Source organism: Adiantum capillus-veneris, chromosome 26, assembly GCF_014529385.1.
Source record: "Adiantum capillus-veneris isolate H3 chromosome 26, ASM1452938v2, whole genome shotgun sequence".
NCBI classification, from domain to species: domain Eukaryota; kingdom Viridiplantae; phylum Streptophyta; class Polypodiopsida; order Polypodiales; family Pteridaceae; genus Adiantum; species Adiantum capillus-veneris.
The window spans coordinates 103,114,924-103,135,479 of NC_140956.1; the positions used below are offsets into that span (position 1 = coordinate 103,114,924).

A 20,556-nucleotide genomic window follows, 5' to 3' on the forward strand; every position below is an offset into this window, starting at 1 on the left:
CGTACACAATCATTACTGTCTGTTGCTACCAAGAGAAATCCAACACTAGCATATCAAGATTTAAGTGAAACCCACCTGATCAAAAGATGGCCCCTAGTGCCACCATGGGAAGCAGCTCCTGCCACAAATCACTCTCCATGCTCAGAAATACTAGATGTCGTTGCCTTCCCTAGGGGAGATGGAGGGAGACTTCTTTTGCTACTAGCAAAAAGAAGGGAGGCCATTGAGATAGACCCATAGGGTAAAAGGGCCAATATAAGGCAACTTAAAACATGAGGACCAATAGAGGGACATTCAATTTGAATGATTTGAATTATATGATAGTATTGATAGTTTTCAATGAAATTGATATGATAAGATAAATAGTATCAAGCTCTTTCCATTCCCAATGCCCATCCCAATCATGATAAGATAGATCGTATCAAGCTCTTTCCATTTCCAATGCCATCCCAATCATGATTCTCATATATTTTGGTAGTATTTTCCATTTAGCCTTGTTTTGGACCCCAGTCCGTTATTGGCCCCTTTACCCTATGGTGCTCTTAAATGAGAGGACCCATTTACAATCTAAAATACCAAAGAAGATTTCAATCCTTCAATGCCTGACATGAAAAAATCAAATGATTGCCCAATTCACTTCTCCTTTAAGGTTTGTTTTAGAGATCCAAGGCTCGACAACCACCTCCAAAATTTCAAACAATGGCTCCTATACTTGATGCTAGGATGCTTTCAGAAATCCAACACTATCATATCAAGCTTTAAGTGAAACCCACCTGATCAAAAGATGGCCCCTAGTGCCACCATGGGAAGCAGCTTCTGCCATAAATCACTCTCCATGCTCAGAAATACTAGATGTCGTTGCCTTCCCTAGGGGAGATGGAGGGAGACTTCTTTTGCTACTAGCAAAAAGAAGGGAGGCCATTGAGATAGACCCATAGGGTAAAAGGGACAATATAAGGCAACTTAAAACATGAGGACCAATAGAGGGACATTCAATTTGACTGATTTGAATTATATGATAGTATTGATAGTTTTCAATGAAATTGATACGATAAGATAAATCGTATCAAGCTCTTTCCATTCCCAATGCCCATCCCAATCATGACAAGATAGATCGTATCAAGCTCTTTCCATTTCCAATGCCATCCCAATCATGATTCTCATATATTTTGGTAGTATTTTCCAATTCTGCATGTTGGTGGCTCAGTGTTAGATTGTGCTACTTTAAGCAAATATGGAAGGCGAGAAACTGTCGGGTGTTTGAGAATGCTCTTGTAATTGCTAGCTTCACAAAGATCATGCAAGAGAGCAAGGAATCGATTGTAATCTTTGGAAAATAGAACGTCTCGAATGAGTGCGTTTGGGCCACCACGGCCATTATGACGGGTTTGCACGATGACATGAAGAGGGGTAATGGTGTGCCTCTGTATGAGGCCTATATTGTATCATCGTAATATGTTATTCCTCAAGGCTCGATCGGAGATTGAGGTTTATCCATAAATTTTTTATTTTAATTCATTGCTCTCACATTTTGTGAGTTTTGGAAAAATAAACAAACTATCATACTGGCAGACAAAGCTTCTTGCTTAGGTTTATCACGGTGGATTTGCTAATGCATTGTGGATATTTATCAAGATAAAATTTGAGAAAAAGAAGGGGGGGGGGGGAGGTGTTGTGTGTGTGTGTGTGTGTGTGTGTGTGTGTGTGTGAGAGAGAGAGAGAGAGAGAGAGAGAGAGAACCAGCTTATTTGGGATTCTTTCAAATCCCATCATTTGGTCCTAGGAGGATATATGTTCCCCTATAAAAGGAGGGGAATTGGATTTGATCGCAAAACCCACGCACCGTAACCACGTAAGCTAGTGTCTGAAATCGACAACAATAGCAACCTATCGAATTTTAAAAAGTACATGGCTCCAGAGCCTCTGTGCCTCTCGGCTCCACAACTATTTTGAGAGCACCTTGGCAGACAAGGAGCCTCCTTGCGTGCGGCCAAGCTTCAACATCTGGAATTTGCACGCCCCTTGCTATTTTCGACTTCTTCAGCATCACCAAAGATTCCTCTTTCTTTTCTTTTGTGAGCTATGCACGACATACCATTAGGAGAAATATGGACTTTGCATGGGCCTTGTAAGTAATCCTAATTTTTAGGGATTAAAGCTAATGTTGTGTAGGGTTAAGGGGACAAGGGCATTCAAGAAGCTAGTTTTAAGTAGACTTTTCTAGCCTTTTTTTTAGACACATGTAGGATGTGGACCTAAGAGGTCACTTTCTCTCTATAGATTTTGGAAAGTGAAGGGAGTAAAGGGGTGTGGCCACATCAGCAAAAACGTGGGTCACTAAGAGCCAAAATTTGACTTTTTTTCAAAAAAAGTTATTTTTACTTATTTTTGACTTAAAACTCCCTCCCAACATATATACACATCAAAAAATCATTTTTTTTACATTTTTTTAAACCTACAAACACTAAAAGTCCACTTTTTCAAAAAAAAAATCCCCCCCAAAAAAAAACCTTTGTTCTCTCCTCCTCCTTCCTCCTCTCTCCCTCTCCTCTCCCTCCCTACCCCCTTCTCTCCTCCTCCTCGCCTCTCTCTCCCTCTCACCCCTCTGTCCCCTTCTCTCCTCCCATGTTCCTCTCCTCTCCCTCCCTACCCCCTTCTCTCCTCCTCCTCCCCTCTCTCTCCGTCTCCCCCTCTGCCCCCTTCTCTCCTCCCATGTTCCTCCCTCTCCCTCCCCCCTCTTTCTTTTCATTCTTTACTTCCTCACGCAACAACTGCCATGGTGCTCACGGACATCACAAATCGTACATATTGCTTGTCCGCGGTGTTTGCACCGAAGGCCGCACGTGAGGGTGAGCAGAGGTCATCCCAAGATCGTCATATTGTCGGTGAGACGAATGTGTATGGTTCTTCAATATCTTGGGAGGGGAGAAGTAGGCTTGTTAGGCTATTGCAATTGGTTGTGTATGGGTGCAGGTGCTTCTTTGCATTCGTGGATACACGAATGTCAAGCTCTTCAGCTCAAAACAGTGGTATTACAAGAAACAGTGGGTGCAGGTTAGAGAGGTCAAGTGTCACCACTTTTCCTCTAAAACAGTCTTCTTTGTTACATCTTGCAAGTAGGTGCTTCAAATCCATCCTTATTAGAGGTGGGTAATCTCATCCTAATGCAAGAATGGCTCAAGGAACTAGCATAACATGAAGCTTTTACGGTGGCACAAAGCTCTCCTCAAGCAATGTGGCTCCCACTACACCAAAAATCACTATGCTAACATGGAGAGATCCCTAGTAGGACAATACAACAACTTTTCATCAGCAGCACACCCTTTCCTAACATGAGGGCACCCCCACCAGAGATATTTTTATATGATAGGTCACCCCATGAGCATACCATGTCATGGAATGGATGTAAGAACTATGACTGCACTACCCCTTGGAAGTTGTTCACGAATGTATGTTTATCAAAGTTAATGAGAAGAAGTTTGGACTTTTTTGTTTGTTGATGTGTAAGAGCACTCTTGGTCTACCATATTTTAGATTGTTTGATAAGTTAAATAAGATTTGTAGTCATTTAAAGTGTCATTTTTTTTTTGTAAGATTGTACATGAGAAGACATTATAAAGTACAAGAGATCTTGACGGAATAAACCTCAATGAGATTCCCACCATGCACTTGTGACACCATACCTCTCCTTGAACCCTTTGACTTCTATCGTTGTGGGGAGTCCAATGGAGGGCTATTTTCAAATTTTTAGCATAACTTTTTTTTGAAGGAAATTTTGGTTATTCTAAAGTTTATACACAGTCTAGGAGTTCATTCTGATTGTTTTTCTTCAGTTTCAAATTTTGACCGAGTACACTCCTTGGAAGCCACTTTTGAAGGTGTTAGGGCGAGATTTTGGGAAAGTTTTGTATGTAGGAAATACAGTCCTTAACACAATAAAAAACAATGGTTCTTTGAGTATTTTTAGATTCCATGGTTTTAATGCTCGTTGGAGCTCGTAGATTAAGAAAAAAGTAAAAAATGTATGTTTTACATCATTTTTAAATAAATTGTCAACTTGCATGTTGATTTTTGGAGAATGCGAGCAAGATATGATTTTTTCTCATCACATGATGGTCGAAGAACGCGATGAGATGAACAAATTCATGTGAGACAAGCCCAGACAGATTCGGAGCCGATTGAAATCTAGAAGTTGTTAAAAACAACCGAAAAGTTCAACACTTACAAAAAAAAAAAAAAAACTTAACACTTGAATCATGGCCATGCATCAAAAATATGCTCACACGGTGAAGGAGGTGTTTCAAAGCTATGGAAATCGGTATAAAATGCAAGCAATAGCGTTGGAGGCTATTCAAGAAGTTGTAGAGGCTCACATCATTTCAGATGACTTTGCAATGACAAAATGATTAAGAGTTGTGTCTACTGTCTCCATAGTGATTTGGATTTTCGGTTTATCCATGTGTTTTAAGTTAAGTGGTTTTGGCCATGAAGAGTTAAATTTAAATCAAATATTAACATTTTTGCCATCCTAAGGGGCAAACAAAGTTAGAAAATGCAAAAAAAAGGGTGGCCACAAGGGCGCGCAGATGGCCCATCCAGCAGTTTTGGATGGCTCATCTGCGCGCCCTTGTGGCCACCCTTTTTTTTTGCATTTTCTAGCTTTGTTTGCCCCTTAGGATAGCAAAAATGTTAATAGCTGATGAAACCAGATGTTTATGTAGCATGAGACTAGATTTTTATATTGTCCAATGTGATTTGGCCTTTTGGTACAGGGAACTAGTAAGTTGAGTTGAAGGAAGGCATAATGTGCTTGAAAAGTTAAATTTTACATTCATCTCACCTTTTCCAAGGTCCTGGAGTGCAACAATAGCCTAATTATGCAAAAAAAAAGGGTGGCCACAAGGGCGCGCAGATGGCCCATCCAACAGTTTTGGATGGCTCACCTGCGCGCCCTTGTGGCCACCCTTTTTTTTGCATTATATGGCCTTGTCTGCCCCTTATAATACCAAGAATGTTAATATTTGATGACACCAGATGTTTATGCAGCATGAGACTAGATTTTTATACTGTCCAATGTGATTTGCCCTTTTGGTGCAGGGAACTAGTAAGTTGAGTTGAAGGAAGGCATAATGTGCTTGAAAAGTTCAATTTTAGGTTCATCTCATCTTTTCCAGGGTTCTCGAGTATAGCAATAGCCTAATTATGCAAAAAAAGGGTGGCCACAAGGGCCCACATATGGCCCATCCAGTAGTTTTGGATGGCTCACTACGCGCCCTTGTGGCCACCCCTTTTTTTGCATTATATGGCCTTGTTTGCACCCCAGGATACCAATTTTTTTTTAGATTAAGTGAAAGAAAATCTTTATGCAACATGACAGTACAAATTCCACTTCTTTTCACTCAGATGTAATTAGAGCTCCCCCCCCCTCCCCCCCCCCCTTTCTTTGTGTTCAAAGGTCCGGAGCATTCACTATGTAAAATTTTCCTATATCACGTGCGTTCACTAGAATGGATTAAAAGTACCCCTTATAGGCCTTATCTACACATGTTTCTGCAACTTTACAAGAATATAAAATCCCTTCTGTTGAACACATGTGCTATGTTACATATACTTTAGTGAACTCCCCATGTCAACGGCCTCACAAATCCTGTGCACTAAACATTAAACACTAGAAATCGACCAAACAAGGAGCCAATTTTTACTTCCTTGTGTCCACCTAGTGTTCTTGTGAAACATTGCTAATGATATATATTCAACATCCCCAAATGAGGACATCTTGACAAAGTTTATGATCCACTTTAATAAGAATAACCATTAATGATTAAACTGAAATCAAAATATTGCTTGAATTTCTTCAAGGTGGAGTGATTAAGACTTGCGACTTGAATCATCGTACAGGCAAATCAAAATATCCATAAAAGTAAACAATATTTCGCAGATCTGTATGAAACTTCAATAATCTAAATTAAATACTCTCACTCAATGCGACACCATTTAACAAAAAAACATATTTATATTGCATTTATAGAGGAATCCAGCCTCATGAAAAATAATTACAAATGGAGACAATGTTGTTGCTGTTAGGCTTATCTTACAAGTATTTGTCTTCCTCATCTAGAGATTCATATATACTTGAGTATTTGTGTGTCTATGACACTAGGGAAGATAGTAGTACTATATGGATGGCTTCTATGAAAGCTCCTAGAGAGTCCCTATTGGTTCAAGATTCTAAAAAACACTTACTATTCTTATCAAAATCTTTTAACATGGTAGTGAAATGTTCCTCAAGGAACAAAAATAGAGTGATTTACATCTCTGCACATGGTTGCTTGCTCATGTCCTCTTAAAACAAGTTGAATCTGTAAGTAAACAAAAGATTATGTGAGCACAAAGTTATAAAGTACAAAATGATATCATTCCAATTATCTAATGACAATTATACGAAGAATAAATTACAAGAAAAATCTTTGACGACTCTCCATAGATAACACAACTTACTTACATTGTGAGACTCAAATCACATGCTACACAACTATAGATGGCGCACCAAAGTCCACCCAGTGTTATGAGGTGTGAAGCCTAAACACTGAAATCCATAAAGAGGTTAATTCTCTCCAGGATGATAAACTTAAAGATGGAGATGATGTTAAGCTCTGAATGTAAGCTACATGGGTAGTTTTCTTACCATTCTATCTTTATGTTGGAGATGAACCCTTGCAATGCCCACACGATATTCACACCTCCTATTGTTGTGGTATGCAACTCTTGTGAGCTCATACTTTTGCCACCTTCGGGAGTAGAGGTTTCCATGTAGTGTGAGTGAATGAAAGTAGAAGGAGTAGAATCTTGTTTCATGTTGTAATGGAGTTGAGAGAAGGGAGAGGAGCTAGCTTGGTGTGAAACTATGTGGTGGGCAAGGGAAAGAGATGCAGGAGGAGCTTGCTTGGTGCTACAATGGAGGTGGAAGAAAGCTAGCAGAGAGATAATGATGGACTATAGGGGGTGCATGTGGTTGTTGCAACAATGGAGAGCTTGGAAAAGAGTTTATAGAGAGAGAAAAACACTTTTTAGCTATAGAATAGCTTTGGAAAGACTTTGGAGGGTGAAAATGATGTTTTGATTTGTTTTTTTAAAAAATCAAATTTTTGGATTTTTTAGTGCACGTTTTTAACTTTTGAAGGTCAAAAATACTTTTTTGACCATGAAATAGGTTTGGGGACCTTTTAAGAAGGGAAAACTTGAAATTTGATTTTTTTTGAAAATTTGAAATTTTTAGTGTATTTTTAAATCCGGGCCAAAAAGTGGGGGAAAAGAGGTCAAAGTGGTCCCCCCCCCCCCCCCCCCCCCCCCCCCTCTTTCCCCTAGCCACCTCCTTTACCTTCTCACTAGGTAAGAGACAATTAAAAGGTGTAAGGCTACCTTGTCCCCCTACTTTTTTGAGGGTATAGAGTGTGTCCACCACCCTCTTCCTATTGGCTGACCTCTAATTAACCTTAATCCCAAAAGGCCCCTAGAGGGTTCATATTTTTTCTAATGGAATTTTTGACATGATGTTGTGGATGGCTTATGGTCTTGTGAACATGTGGTAGCTCCTGTCTCATGAAGCTTATGGTATCACTAATGGGTTTTAGAATATGTTTCTCTTTAAACATGGAATAGCAACATGTGCCATGATATGATTATGATGGCATTATTGCCTTGTTATGGTTATAACTATGCTAGAATGGCACTTGTGATTTTAAAGACGTCCAAATGCTTATAGTTTATGGCTATCCTTTTGGACAATGTACATATGGATCTCTTTCACATGGTTGTATGGTTTTGCTCATTAGGTCTATCTATCGTTGTGGGAGGCTATGGTCATTGTAACTTATATTCATTGAACAGTAGTATGTGCAAGTCTTTTCAAATGTGGTGATGATGACCAATGTGGTATGCATATTAGGTTGGAAGAATTTGTTCTTGTTGTAAAGTTAGTGCTTTGACATGTTATCTTTTGTCCTTCTAGAATGGCTCTAATAAGCTTTATATTTGTAGAAAAAAATACATTGTTATAAAATGGTTTCTAATTGCTAATGTGCATAATGTTTTTTGGTCATCCCTATTCATGGTGCACATGGAAAATTATCATGGAGGACCTCGATTCAATCTTGCAAATTTGTTCCTCTGCAATATAACTTACTAGTATTACAGTGTTCTATAGCTGGGAAGAACTTCTCATTCATAATCTCCTTGTCATTATCAATGGAGGATGAAAAGAAGTGACTTTTTTGTGTCAGTGATATCTAGCAAGAGTCATAGTGCTCATAAAGTGCTCTGTATACTAAATTGAATGATCAATTAGCCATTTGTAACCGTACATGCACTTACACCTCAAACTGTCTAAAACATGCTAATTTCAAGTAAAATGTGAGACTTCTAATAGATTTTTTGAGGTCATAGGTACTCTTCCAGTTGAAATCTATACTATTATAGATTCCTGGAAAAATGTTGAAATGACTAGAATAATTTTTTTTTTAGAGCACTAAGCTACGCACTAATGGACTTCCCTGTTTTTTGCTGTTTGTAAAAAAACACTTACTTTGAGGGCTTAGTTATTCCATTGGATTACACATTTCAACATTCTTATAATTTTTCCTAAAGCACATGGGTCTTGTGAATACTCTCAAGGAAGGGTTTTGTGAATAGACACCTCTTCTAGGAGTTGTTAAGTTTTTCTTGGACCCTGCAAAGGACAGTTTTATGTCCTATTAGGTTACCAACCTAGTGTTAAGCTAAGATATTCAAAATTTGACACAACGAGTAAATCCTTCACCTGTACAAGGGACACACATTAGTCACCTTGTCTTGCATCTAGAGTTAGTTCTCGCATCATAGTCAGATGCATTTCATCTTCTCAGTGTCGGTATGCTACACGAAGGTTGAAGTATGAAGTGGATATTATACATTGGAATGTGGCCATTATTATCACCTCATGTGTGTAATGTTTTTAATGCAAAACAATAGCTGATGTGCAATCTATTCACAAGATATTTCACAAGGGATATATTATATGTTTGGCATGGCAAATGAGTATAAATTCAAGCAAGCCTGCCAAGACATCCCTAGCACAATTAGAAATCTATTTAGTAATGAAGATGCAAGTTCTGAGCACAACAATTGAATTTGATAGATATTGTAATATCACTTCTATGAAGCATTGTGTATAATTAAAACACGTTGAATACAAGCTCTTGAATTTCATAATTTGCAATCTTCATCCTACTCTCAAGCTATGTTGAATCTGTGAAGTTGTTATCTTGTTCGTCGTCTGAGTATTGTGGGTCTTCCTATAATTGGACTTTCACATCTATTGTCAGGTTCTCTTTGATTTCGTCTATAGTGCATTGACATACACCAACATTGAACTCTTCTTTCTCTTTGTTTTGACAATCATACACCTAGGCTAGCATTTCCTCCTCATAGCCAACAATTTGATGTGATGCAATATCTTTTCATTGCAAAACATATACACTAATTTTTTTGCTATGTCTGTCAATAAGTTGTTTTAAATAGTGCTATGAACATACGTGCACATACTCCAATTTCGCTCCAAGCTTGAGTTTTTTGCATATTGTGATAGTACTTTCATTGCAAAGGGGACAAAAAGTCGAGTAATGCTCTCCACCATTCATTATCCACCACTTCCATGCAGGTTGCTCTTTTGTCAATTGATTGTACAAAATCATTTGCAAAAGGGTCTTCTTTTAGTCTAAATGCACTCATTTCTTTGATACAATCAATTTGATCCTGAACATTGGAGTAGAACGTATTGACTACGTAATAGAGATCGTTGACCACCTTTGCATTGGACATTAGATCTAAATTCCAATACTCTGGATTGAGCATGTAAGCCACACTATGGAGTGGACTATGAGCACTCTTCTATCTAGCATGAAAATACTTGGCCAAAATTCTTTGTTGTTTTGTGGAGAATAGTAGTTGCCACTCCTTCTCTACTATAGACAACTCCTCAATTTTTTCAAGACTTTGTTGGACTGGCCACCATGTCATCCACACTTTGCCCATATTTGGTGCCTTTTGATCAAGGTTGCAAATTGCGAACACAACGGGCTGTTGGAATTAGGGTTGCAGAGAAACACACACAGCTTGGAGACGACGAAGGAAGCTCAAGGCACACAATGGAGAGTGTATTACTTAGTGTGCAATGGAAAGATAGATAGCCCTAGAGTGATGGGCGTATATACAATGCTCGGGAAAAAACCTCCTAAAGAGGTAAAAAATGCCCCGGTGGTCCTAGTGTGTTCACATACATCACTACCACATGTATATGGTAACAAATCCCCCCTGGAGTGATGTGGTGAATGAGAGCTGGCACATGAGTAAAGGGAAGTGCCATTCCCTAAGGACATGATCAGTCCACAAAGGGGAGTAAGCCCAAAGCTTTGCGAAAAGATTCAAGCTTCTCACGAGACAATGCCTTTGTGAAAAGATCTGCAAGGTTGTCCTGTGTTGGCACATAAGGCAAGCTGATTTCTCTTGCTGAGAGCCTCTCCCTGACATAGTGGTAATGCACCTCAATGTGCTTTGTGCGGGCATGAAAAACTGGGTTCCTCGCAACTGCCAATGCGCTCTGACTGTCAGTGTAGATAGTGTTGGCAGTGTCCTGTCCAACACCCAAATCAGCCATAAGGCGTCTGAGCCATACACACTCAACCGTAGCTGTGAAGACTGCCCTGTACTCAGCCTCACAAATCGAAGTGGCCACAGTAGGTTGCTTCTTGCTCAATCATGATATACATGAACTGCCAAGCATGAAACAAAAACCACTTGTGGACACTCGTGTGTCAAAACAACCAACCCAATCTAAGTCTGAAAAAGCATATAAGTCTGGTGGCAATGATCCCCCCTTGGGATAAAACAAGCCAAGATGTAAAGTGCCACTAAGGTAGCGGAAAATCCTCTTGAAATCCTGCCAATGCTTAGACCTTGGGCTATGCATAAATCTGCTGACCTTTGAGACTGCAAACTGAATATCCAGCCTCGTGTTGCATACATAAATGAGGCAACCAACAGTAGTTTGGTAAAGAGTGACATCAGCAGGATCACCAGCATCATGTAGACTCAACTTCAAACCTGTTTCCATGGGAGTGGCAATAGGTTTGCAATCCTCAAGTCCAAACTTACATAGCAATGTCTCTATGTAACTTTTCTGATACAAGGCAATACCACCATCACGCTGCTTAAACTGTATACCCAAGTAATGATGCAACAACCCCAAATCTTTCATCTTGAAATTAACATTCAAATCAGCCTTAAATTCAGCAATATGTCTCTCATTTGGTCCAGTGATCAGCAAATCATTGACATAAAGAACCACAATGAGAAGTACATCATCCTCACGCTTTACATATAATGTGCTTTCTGTTGCACTGTTACGAAAGCCTCGTTTCACCAAATGAGTGTCAACTTTCTCATACCAAGCACAAGGAGATTGCTTCAACCCATACAAAGCCTTCTTACATCTTCACACTTTGTCCTCTTGTCCTTTATGACAAAACCGCGAGGCTGTGTTACATAAACTTCCTCAAATATGTCAGCATTCAAGAAAGCAATAACAATGTCTGATTGATGTACATCCCAACCAAAATGAGCTGCCAATGCACATAGAAAACGCACAGTAGTCATACGACAAGTGGGAGAAAAAGTCTCTTCATAATCTATGCCTTTTTGTTGTGCATAACCCTTTGCAACAAGTCTAGTCTTATGGCGATCAATCTCACCATCCGGCTTGCGTTTCAACTTGTAAACCCACTTCGTACCAATGGACTTTTTGCCAGGAGGCAAATCACATAAAGTCCATGTGTCATTTTCTATAAGTGCATCATATTCTGATTGCATGGCAGCCATCCGATTTTTTGAATTCTGTGCTTCATCAAAAGATAGAGGCTCCTCAACATCATGTAAGCTAGCCAAAGCATAACAATCTGATGCATAAGATGCATGGCGAGAGCCTGAACGAGTACAACTAGACAAAGGTGCATCCAATTTACTGTCACGCAAAGTGTGCACCAGCCATTTATGCATACCTCTAGCCTGCTCATTTTCAGCCCTTTCCTCATCAAGTATATGATGTACATCTGCATCAGTAATAGGCTGATTTGTAACATTTTCAAAAACCCCCATAGGCTGTACATTTGCCTCATTGGAAATTACATTCGTATTTCCACCACTAAAAAGAGGCAACAAAGTGTCATAAATGTCCTACGAGCTTACATTATTGTCTCTAGTACATGACAACAAGGGCTGAACAGAATCTTCCACAAACACTACATCCCGAGAAACCAGAATACGTTTTGTTTGCGGATGATACAACCTATAACCTTTGCTTTCAGCACTATAACCAACAAAAATACATTTGACAGCCTTATCATCCAATTTTTTGCGCTGCACTTGTGGCACCAAAGCATATGCCAAACAACAAAAAACACGCATGTGCCAAAAAGAATGCGGCAAAGCTTGACTTTTGACCATACATCGTGCCATTTCCGTCAGTGACCTGTTTTTCCTCTCAGCAACACCATTTTGCTGAGGTGTATAAGGCAATGTACATTGGTGTTTTATCCCACGACTAGCCAGAAATGCATTAAATTCATGAGACATATACTCCCCCCCTCGATCAGAATGGAGGGTGCCCATAGTACATTTCGAGACATTTTTCAGCCATAGCCAGAAATTGTTTGAAGCACATAAAAACTTCGGACTTCGCTTTAAGCGAAAATACCCATGCATGCGTGGAGTAATCATCAATGAAAGTCACGAAGTACAGGTAATTGCCCATGGACGGAGTTTGCATGGGCCTACAAACATCACTATGTACAAGCTGCAACCTGCATGTGCCCCTGACTGAACCATCCTCTGGAAATTTAGAACGTTGCATCTTACCCAAAATACAGCCTTCACAAACATGTTTGACAGGTGCTTCAAGAGGCGGCAAAGAAGCAACCATATCAGATTTCTGCAAACGCAGCAAACTGGCAAAATTCAAATGACCAAAACGTGCATGCCAAAGTTTTGCATTTAAAATAGCCCTTGAATCTGCAACAACATTTGAACCTGCAACATTTAAAATAGCCCTTGAACCTGCAACATCCTCAACATCGCCTACATCCTCAGAACCAGGGCGTACATCAATGCCCTACACAATGTTCCAGACACCCTTTGACACAAGAACATGTTGCATCATATAAGCCCACATAGGGTAGTTGTCCCCATCCAACCTATCCTCAACAGCAAACATCTTGAACACATCTGTGTTGTTGTTGTCAGCCATGGTAAATGTTGCACATGATGTGAAAACTGCCCGAAAATAGGAGAAATGGAGCGGGAACAACCTGTGCTATATAGCACAAACCGTAGAAGACTATAAGGCACCTATTATGCAAAAAACGACACTAACAGAAATTTTGCACAAAATGACGAAATAACTTGTGCAGTACTGCCTGTAGTGGAAACGGAGGCCGAAATGAGCCCAAATCAAAAATCTGAGTAGACCAAGCTCTACGAGCTTACCCGAATTATTTGTCGACCTGCGAACGCTTGCCAAAGCTCACTGAAATCGGAGAAAGTGAGCAGGCGTGTGCTGCAGCAGCTGTGGCGACTAAGCCCGGGAGGACGCAACCTGCTCTGATACCAATTGTTGAAATTAGGGTTGCACAGAAACACATACAGCTTGGAGAAGACGAAGGAAGCTCAAGGCACACAATGGAGAGTGTATTACTTAGTGTGCAATGGAAAGATAGATAGCCCTAGAGTGATGGGCGTATATACAATGCTCGGGAAAAAACCTCCTAAAGAGGGAAAAAATGCCACAGCGGTCCTAGTGTGTTCACACACATCACTACCACATGTATATGGTAACACGGGCATCATTACATGGTATGTATCCATTGCACTCCTCCACCAAGTAGGCTTGTTTATGGACCCATGTAGACACGTAATTTTCTCTTCCATTTTTTTGATCTGATCAAGCTACCATTCATCAAAGGCCGTGCATTTGAAAGTTTTAACATAATTTACATGCACATCCTATACTAATCGAGCACTCTTTGTTTCAAGGTGAATTTCACAACTTGTCATGCTATATCAATTATTTTGGCAAACCATGTGGTTTCTTCACTAGTATACCAATCCTTTAGCACCAAGTTTAAACTGTGTGTATTGCAACCATCATAAAAAATGTGTGGAAAGAACTTTTTTTTAAAATTTTCTAGCATTTTTATAGTTCTTTGCATTGTCCATGACTACTTGAAGGACATGCTTAGTATCGATTTTTTAATTACATTAATCAAGACCTTAGCAATATATTTTCCACTTTTAATTACACAAGAACTATCAACCGCCTTTATGAACGTTTCTTCCCTTGGACAAACCAACATCACATTGATCAGTGGTCTTCTTTGAACATTAGACCAACCATCACTCACAATTGTGCATCTTGAAAGCGATATATTTCCAAGTATTATTTTGGAAACAAGCTCTTTGACTTTGATGTAACATTTTTCCAAGAGATCATTTTGTATCGTGTGATACAAAGGGACTGAAAATTCTAGGCCGAACTCATCGATTTTCTTCCATGCATGTTTTCAATGATTGTTGTATACCATGACTAGAGCATTCCCAGTGAAAAACATTGCTTTGGCGAGTGCAGTTTGTGCTTCTTCTATTGACTGCATTCAAAGCTTTGATGCCATAATTTTTGACGCATTTTCCCAAGTCCACCTTCATTGTGGCACTTAAAATAAACACTACCTGAGGATGATCGAATTTCTTACAATTCTTTGTAAGGCTATCCAAAAAATGGTCCCTAATACGTGGTGCACCACCTAATTTTTTGGTGAAGCAAAATTTACATTGCCACTCCATATATCGACCGTATATGTTGTGAGCATAATCCCAATGTTTGCCAGAGACTTTTTTATTCTTTGCGTTCTTCATACCACTTGTGCTGACATTTTGCTCCATTGCTGTCAATTAATTATTGAAGGCATAGGAACTAGATGTTTAGTTTTATTTTTATTTTCTTCTTTTCATTATATATTAAGAGAAAAATCACTAAGTAAGCAATCAAATCTACACAATACAATATTTGCAATGCATTCTAGTCAATCCACATATCAACCACATATGTTTTTAGCAAACATACACATTGCAATGCACTCTCTACCTGGCGTTACACATACAACAATGCTATGAAGTTGTCAATGCAATTATAAATATGAGAATAAGTTATACATCCCCTACGATTTGCAAACAATAAGACACATCTATTTTCACATGCTACAAAGAATAATCAAATTCTACATTAAACAATGATAATTATTTGCAAAACACACACGAAAGCAATAAAATCTATGATTGTCCATCTCATGCACTAAAAATATTTCACAATACATAATGCAACAAGGCAATCAAATCTTCAATACAATTACACAATCGAGGACTACTTGTACCTAATAAAAGATTGTGGCCCCCTTATGCATCCAATTCAATATATAAAAGCTATTTTCACCCAATTAAGGATTATAACTCTCATATGGTGCAGTGACAATGTATATCAGTTCAAATCTATGATGGTGTAAAATGAAATACTTCAAGGATCTTTATATACCTAGTACACTAGTACAGGGGCATGCGACCCTTGACTATCAACTCGTTATTTAAATATGCTCATCTTCTAAAACCAACTTTGACCCTTTTATGGACCAATGACTTTGTTGCAATGAGCACGATTCTCCAAAGTTTCAATTGTTTTGGCTTCGTATCTTTGTTTTTGATAAAGGATTTAAATCTTTTGAGAAGTGGTTACCGTATTAAGAATTACTCTCGGCCCAAAAAAGGACCTATGACTCTGTAACCTTAGGTCAATTCACAAGGAGATAATTATACACGATGCCCGGATACACTCCCTAGGGATTTGCCTAGTCAAAATGCCAAAGTTAGAAGAGGTTTTACTATATAAAATTAACTTCATCGGGGCTTTTCATTTTCTCGACGGGCCCGCCAAGAAAACTATTAAGCTCGACAAGGAAAATGATAAAGCCCGGCGGGCTTACCGGAGGATCTATTGGTTTTTGTAGGTCACCATCAAGATCACATTAGCAATTAACATGATCACATCTTTTTCGTGTGTAATTACTTGCATTATTAACATGATTACATGATCGTGATCATGTCAATGAAATCCTTGCTTCCAGGCCTCTAAATTCCAAGATTCCTGGCAAGTATTGTATTCAGAATGTTGTTTGTTGGAACGCATTGATTATGGGATGTTCCCAACAAGCACAGGACTAGGAATCTCTGGGCTATTTTCAACGGATGCAAAGCCAGGGCATGGAATCACATATGCTTGCATCTTGAAGGTATGTGGCACTACGCAAGACTTCAATATGGACAACGATGATAATGTTAGACAAGTACTGCTAAAACAAAACGTCCTGCTTGGCACTACCTTGACTGACATGTATGCAAGATGTCATGTGCTTTAGAAAGCACAAAAATTGCTTGAGAAGCTTTCTATCGAGAATGTCATCTCTTGGAGCATTCAAATTATGCAATATGCTCAACAAGGGCAAGGCCAAAAAGCTATCGGCTATTTTCAATAGATGCAAAGCAAGGGCATTTCTCTAGGTGTAGTCATGCTTGCATCTTGAAGGCATGTGACACTATGTAGAATGCCAATATGGAATACATAATTCATGATGATATTGTTAGTCAGGGACTATTGAAACAAAACATTGTGCTTGGCACTGCCTTGGTTGACATGTATGCCAAGTGTAATGTACTTAAAAAATCACAAAAAATTCTTGAGGAGATGGCTCTCCAGAACGTTATTCCTTGGTTTGCATTGAATGCAGGCTATGTCAAACAGGGGTGGAGCTAGGAAGCTCTGGGCTATTCAGTTGATGCAAAGTGAGCGCAAATGAAGCACATCTCTCTAGATTTGCAATCACGTATGCTTGCATTGTTGGGATGCGGGCTTTTGTTGCATCTCTTGTGTGAACAATCTCTTCCACTTAGAAAAGTCATGTGTCAATAACCTATGTGAAGAATCTCTTACAACCCATGTGTAAAGACTAGCCACTTGTGTTTGTACATAGGTAGCCACATCTTGTGCTCATGTGTCAAAAGGATGTCTGTTTGTATATACCTATATAGAAGCATATTATGCTGAATAATATTAAGTTTATCATTTGCAATTATACTCTATTGTATTGTGAAATTGTCTCTCTCTCAAGCTCTACACTAACCTCTCCAAGCATGCAATTAGCATGAATGGAACACTAATCCACCCACCTTAACCTATCAAGTGGTATTAGAGCATGGCTTAGATTAGCATTTCCTAATCTAATTAGATCTAGGCATTCCCTTGTATGCTAGATTTTGTTGGGCTTCTTCTTGCTCACAAAATTGAATCAATTGCTTTGCATTTTCATGTAGATTAGCTCTAATCTATTTGCTAATTGCTTTTCTTTTGGACAAGTTCATGGCTTAATGCGTAGAGCCACTACCCTTACATAAGTGATTGCAATAGGTTTTGGGAAATATGCATTATAGCCTAGTTTTGCTTTATGCACTAATTGGTTGCAATAATTGAGCCCCTATCGGTTCAATTCTTAGCTAATTATCGAATATTAGTTTTAATTAGGCTCTATTTTGCACTACCTTTTGTGTTTTTTTGCTTGATTTATTGTATAATCGGAAGCTCCATTTCAATTTTGCAATTGTGTATTTTGATTTTGTTTGGGAAGAGATTTCAGAAGCATCCTTGATCTCTGCTTTTGGAGGCGACTAACATTATTAATCACAATTTTCAATTTGAGTGTGTGTGTGTGTGTGTGTGTGTGTGTGTGTGTGTGTGTGTGTGAGTGAGTGACTATGTGGACAAAACAATGTGGAAGCCACCCTTTGAATGGGCCAACTGGCGCTCAGTTGGTGGGCAACCAATTGTCTCAACGAAAGTCAAAGGAGGGGCTACCTAGGCGGACCTGAAGGCGCGCATCAAATCCAACATATAATCTTATACGGGTCCAAACGAACCGGAAAAATTGGCTGGCAGCATTTTCTCCCTACGTTCAGTCTTCATCCCGATTGCAAACACCCGACCACCTTTTTGACAGCCCAACCGACCCCTACTAGGGCTGTTGTCCACAAGGCACCCTCAAGCTTAAAATCCCGTTGGGGCTTTTTCCCACAAGGCCGACCCTAAGAACCCAAAGGCCCTCTTCTCCCTCAAAGTTACAAAGCTCTAGAGATCCTCGTGCCACTATCAAGAGAGCCTTTCCCAAGCTATCATCTCAAGCTCTTTTTTAGAACCAGAAGTCCTCCAAACTATGTAATCTTCCATATCACTTTTAGACCTCGACTTATACCACAAGCTTTGTGAAGGAGTACTCCATATAATTGGAGAGTGACTTCAAAAATCACTTTGTAGCACCCTTTAAGGTTAATAGATCACGAGTACTAGACACTGCCCAATCACCTGGGTAAGACCTTCCTCTCACTACACATGGGAGTGCACACAATCATGGGGGGAGATAAAAACATCGACAAATTCAACGGTCATGGTTTTCACACGTGGCAGGCAAAAACTAAGGGCTACTTAATGTGAAAGCAATTATGGTTCCTCATTTATCCGGTAAGTGACGATGACAGAGTAGAAATGCGACAAAGCTTAGCACAGTTTGCACCTAAACTCTCGGCATTCTATTCACCTCACTTGACGACAACTTTGTGCATTATTTGGATGATTGCACCACTCCACATGAAGCATGGATAACCTTAGAACAACATTTTGGCGCTATTTCCGAGCACTCTAAAATTGCATTGAAGATGCAACTTTACAGAGTGCTTATGGAGCCTGGAGAAGATGTGTCAGCTCTTGTCAATAGGCTCAAAAGTATTTGCACACAATTGACATATATAAAATGCCTTTTTAGATAATGAAGACCAAATTGTTGTGCTTCTCAAAGCACTATTAGATGTAGATTTTGGCCAAATTGTAATAGTGCTTAAAGAGAAAGACCTAGTCCCTAAAATTGAAGATGTAATAAACTCTCTTCAAGAGCACTCAAAGAAACTCAAAGGCAATGGTCTCATCCAACCGTTACAATTGGAATCACAAAAAGAACTTAAAGTGTACACACTGTGGCAGAACAAATCATCTTTCAAAGGATTGCTATGAAGTCAACTCTTGCCACATTGGTGGCAAGAATAACCATGCTACAAAATATTGCAGATTTAGAGATAAATCCTCACAGGTTACCAATCATAAAATCATTTTAAAGATAAAGCAAAAGCAAAAATCAACCTCGCCACCACTTAAGATTCTGACAACAATAGCGGAAGAGGTAGAGGACGTGGTACAATAACGAAAGAGGTAGAATTTTTTTTGAATAGGTTCTTTTTAACAATATCGGAAGAGGCAGAGGACATAGTACACGTCGTGGATGAGACCAAGGAAGAGGCAACAAGCAAGCACAACAATAGAATAATAATTAGAGTAAAACACACGTGGTCGAGGAAACTTTTGAGGCAGGGGGAGTTGAAGAGGTCATGGAAATGTGCAGCACAATAGTGTAGGTCAACACAAAAATGTAGTATGTTGGGGTTGTGGAAGACATGGTCATGAGTTTACTCTAATGGTCTCTTTGTCAAAAAGGATAAGAAGAATGGAAGGTTGGTTGTGCAAGGAAAGAAAGTGGGTAGAATGTCTGCTTTGGATGTAAATGTGCCGAAGGTGAATGCTACCATGTTTGCATGCGGTACGGGTGTTGTTCCAGATATTGAGATTTGGCACAAACCTATTGGCCATGTAAATTTAGAGAGGCTGAAGATGATGCAAACTAAAGAGATGGTTACAAGTTTTCCAACATTTAAAATTTTTTGAAGCTCGTCAATCTAGAAAGCATGCAAAAGCATCGTGTCATAATAACTAATATCTAATTCTCCTAAACAATTTTCTCATGTTAAACTGATCACATAATATGGGGAAGTGCCAAGGGAGAAAAAGCTAGAATATTGGTTAAGCTGGCAGACCGGCCACAATAGGGATCCAAAGGAGGGAAAATAGGGATCCAAAGGGGGGGCCACTGCAAAAGAGCAATGTGCAATAATGGGATTAAAAGACCCTAAGGTTCAGCCCATTAAGACTTTCAAAATGCTAAGGTTCCAAAATTCAAAGGTTGTGTCCAAAGGTCAAAAGCCTAGGGAAATTGGATGCTTTGTGTGTGTCTCAAAAGTCTTTCTCAAGCCCTAAAAAGGAGGGGGCGAGCCCAAGAAGTAGGGAATGAGAGAGAAACTCACACACACACACACAAGCTTTCTTTGTACACAAGGGGAAAGAGGGACACATGTCAGCTCCCTAGCCCAGATGCCCCACAAGGTGTACTCAAATCCTATTGGATGGCCTTGGAGGTGGACCAATGAGAATTAGGCTAGAGTAAGTCTAGTTTAATTAATTTAAAAACACTTAATAAATGAACCAATAATAAATAC

The 20,556-nt window shown here is 39.4% G+C and overlaps 1 pseudogene; it reads left to right on the forward strand.

Annotated features, from left to right (window-relative positions):
• The first annotated feature begins 18,586 nt into the window (after positions 1 to 18,586).
• Positions 18,587 to 19,948, forward strand: LOC147423924 (uncharacterized; annotated as a pseudogene).
• Positions 19,949 to 20,556: the final 608 nt, after the last annotated feature.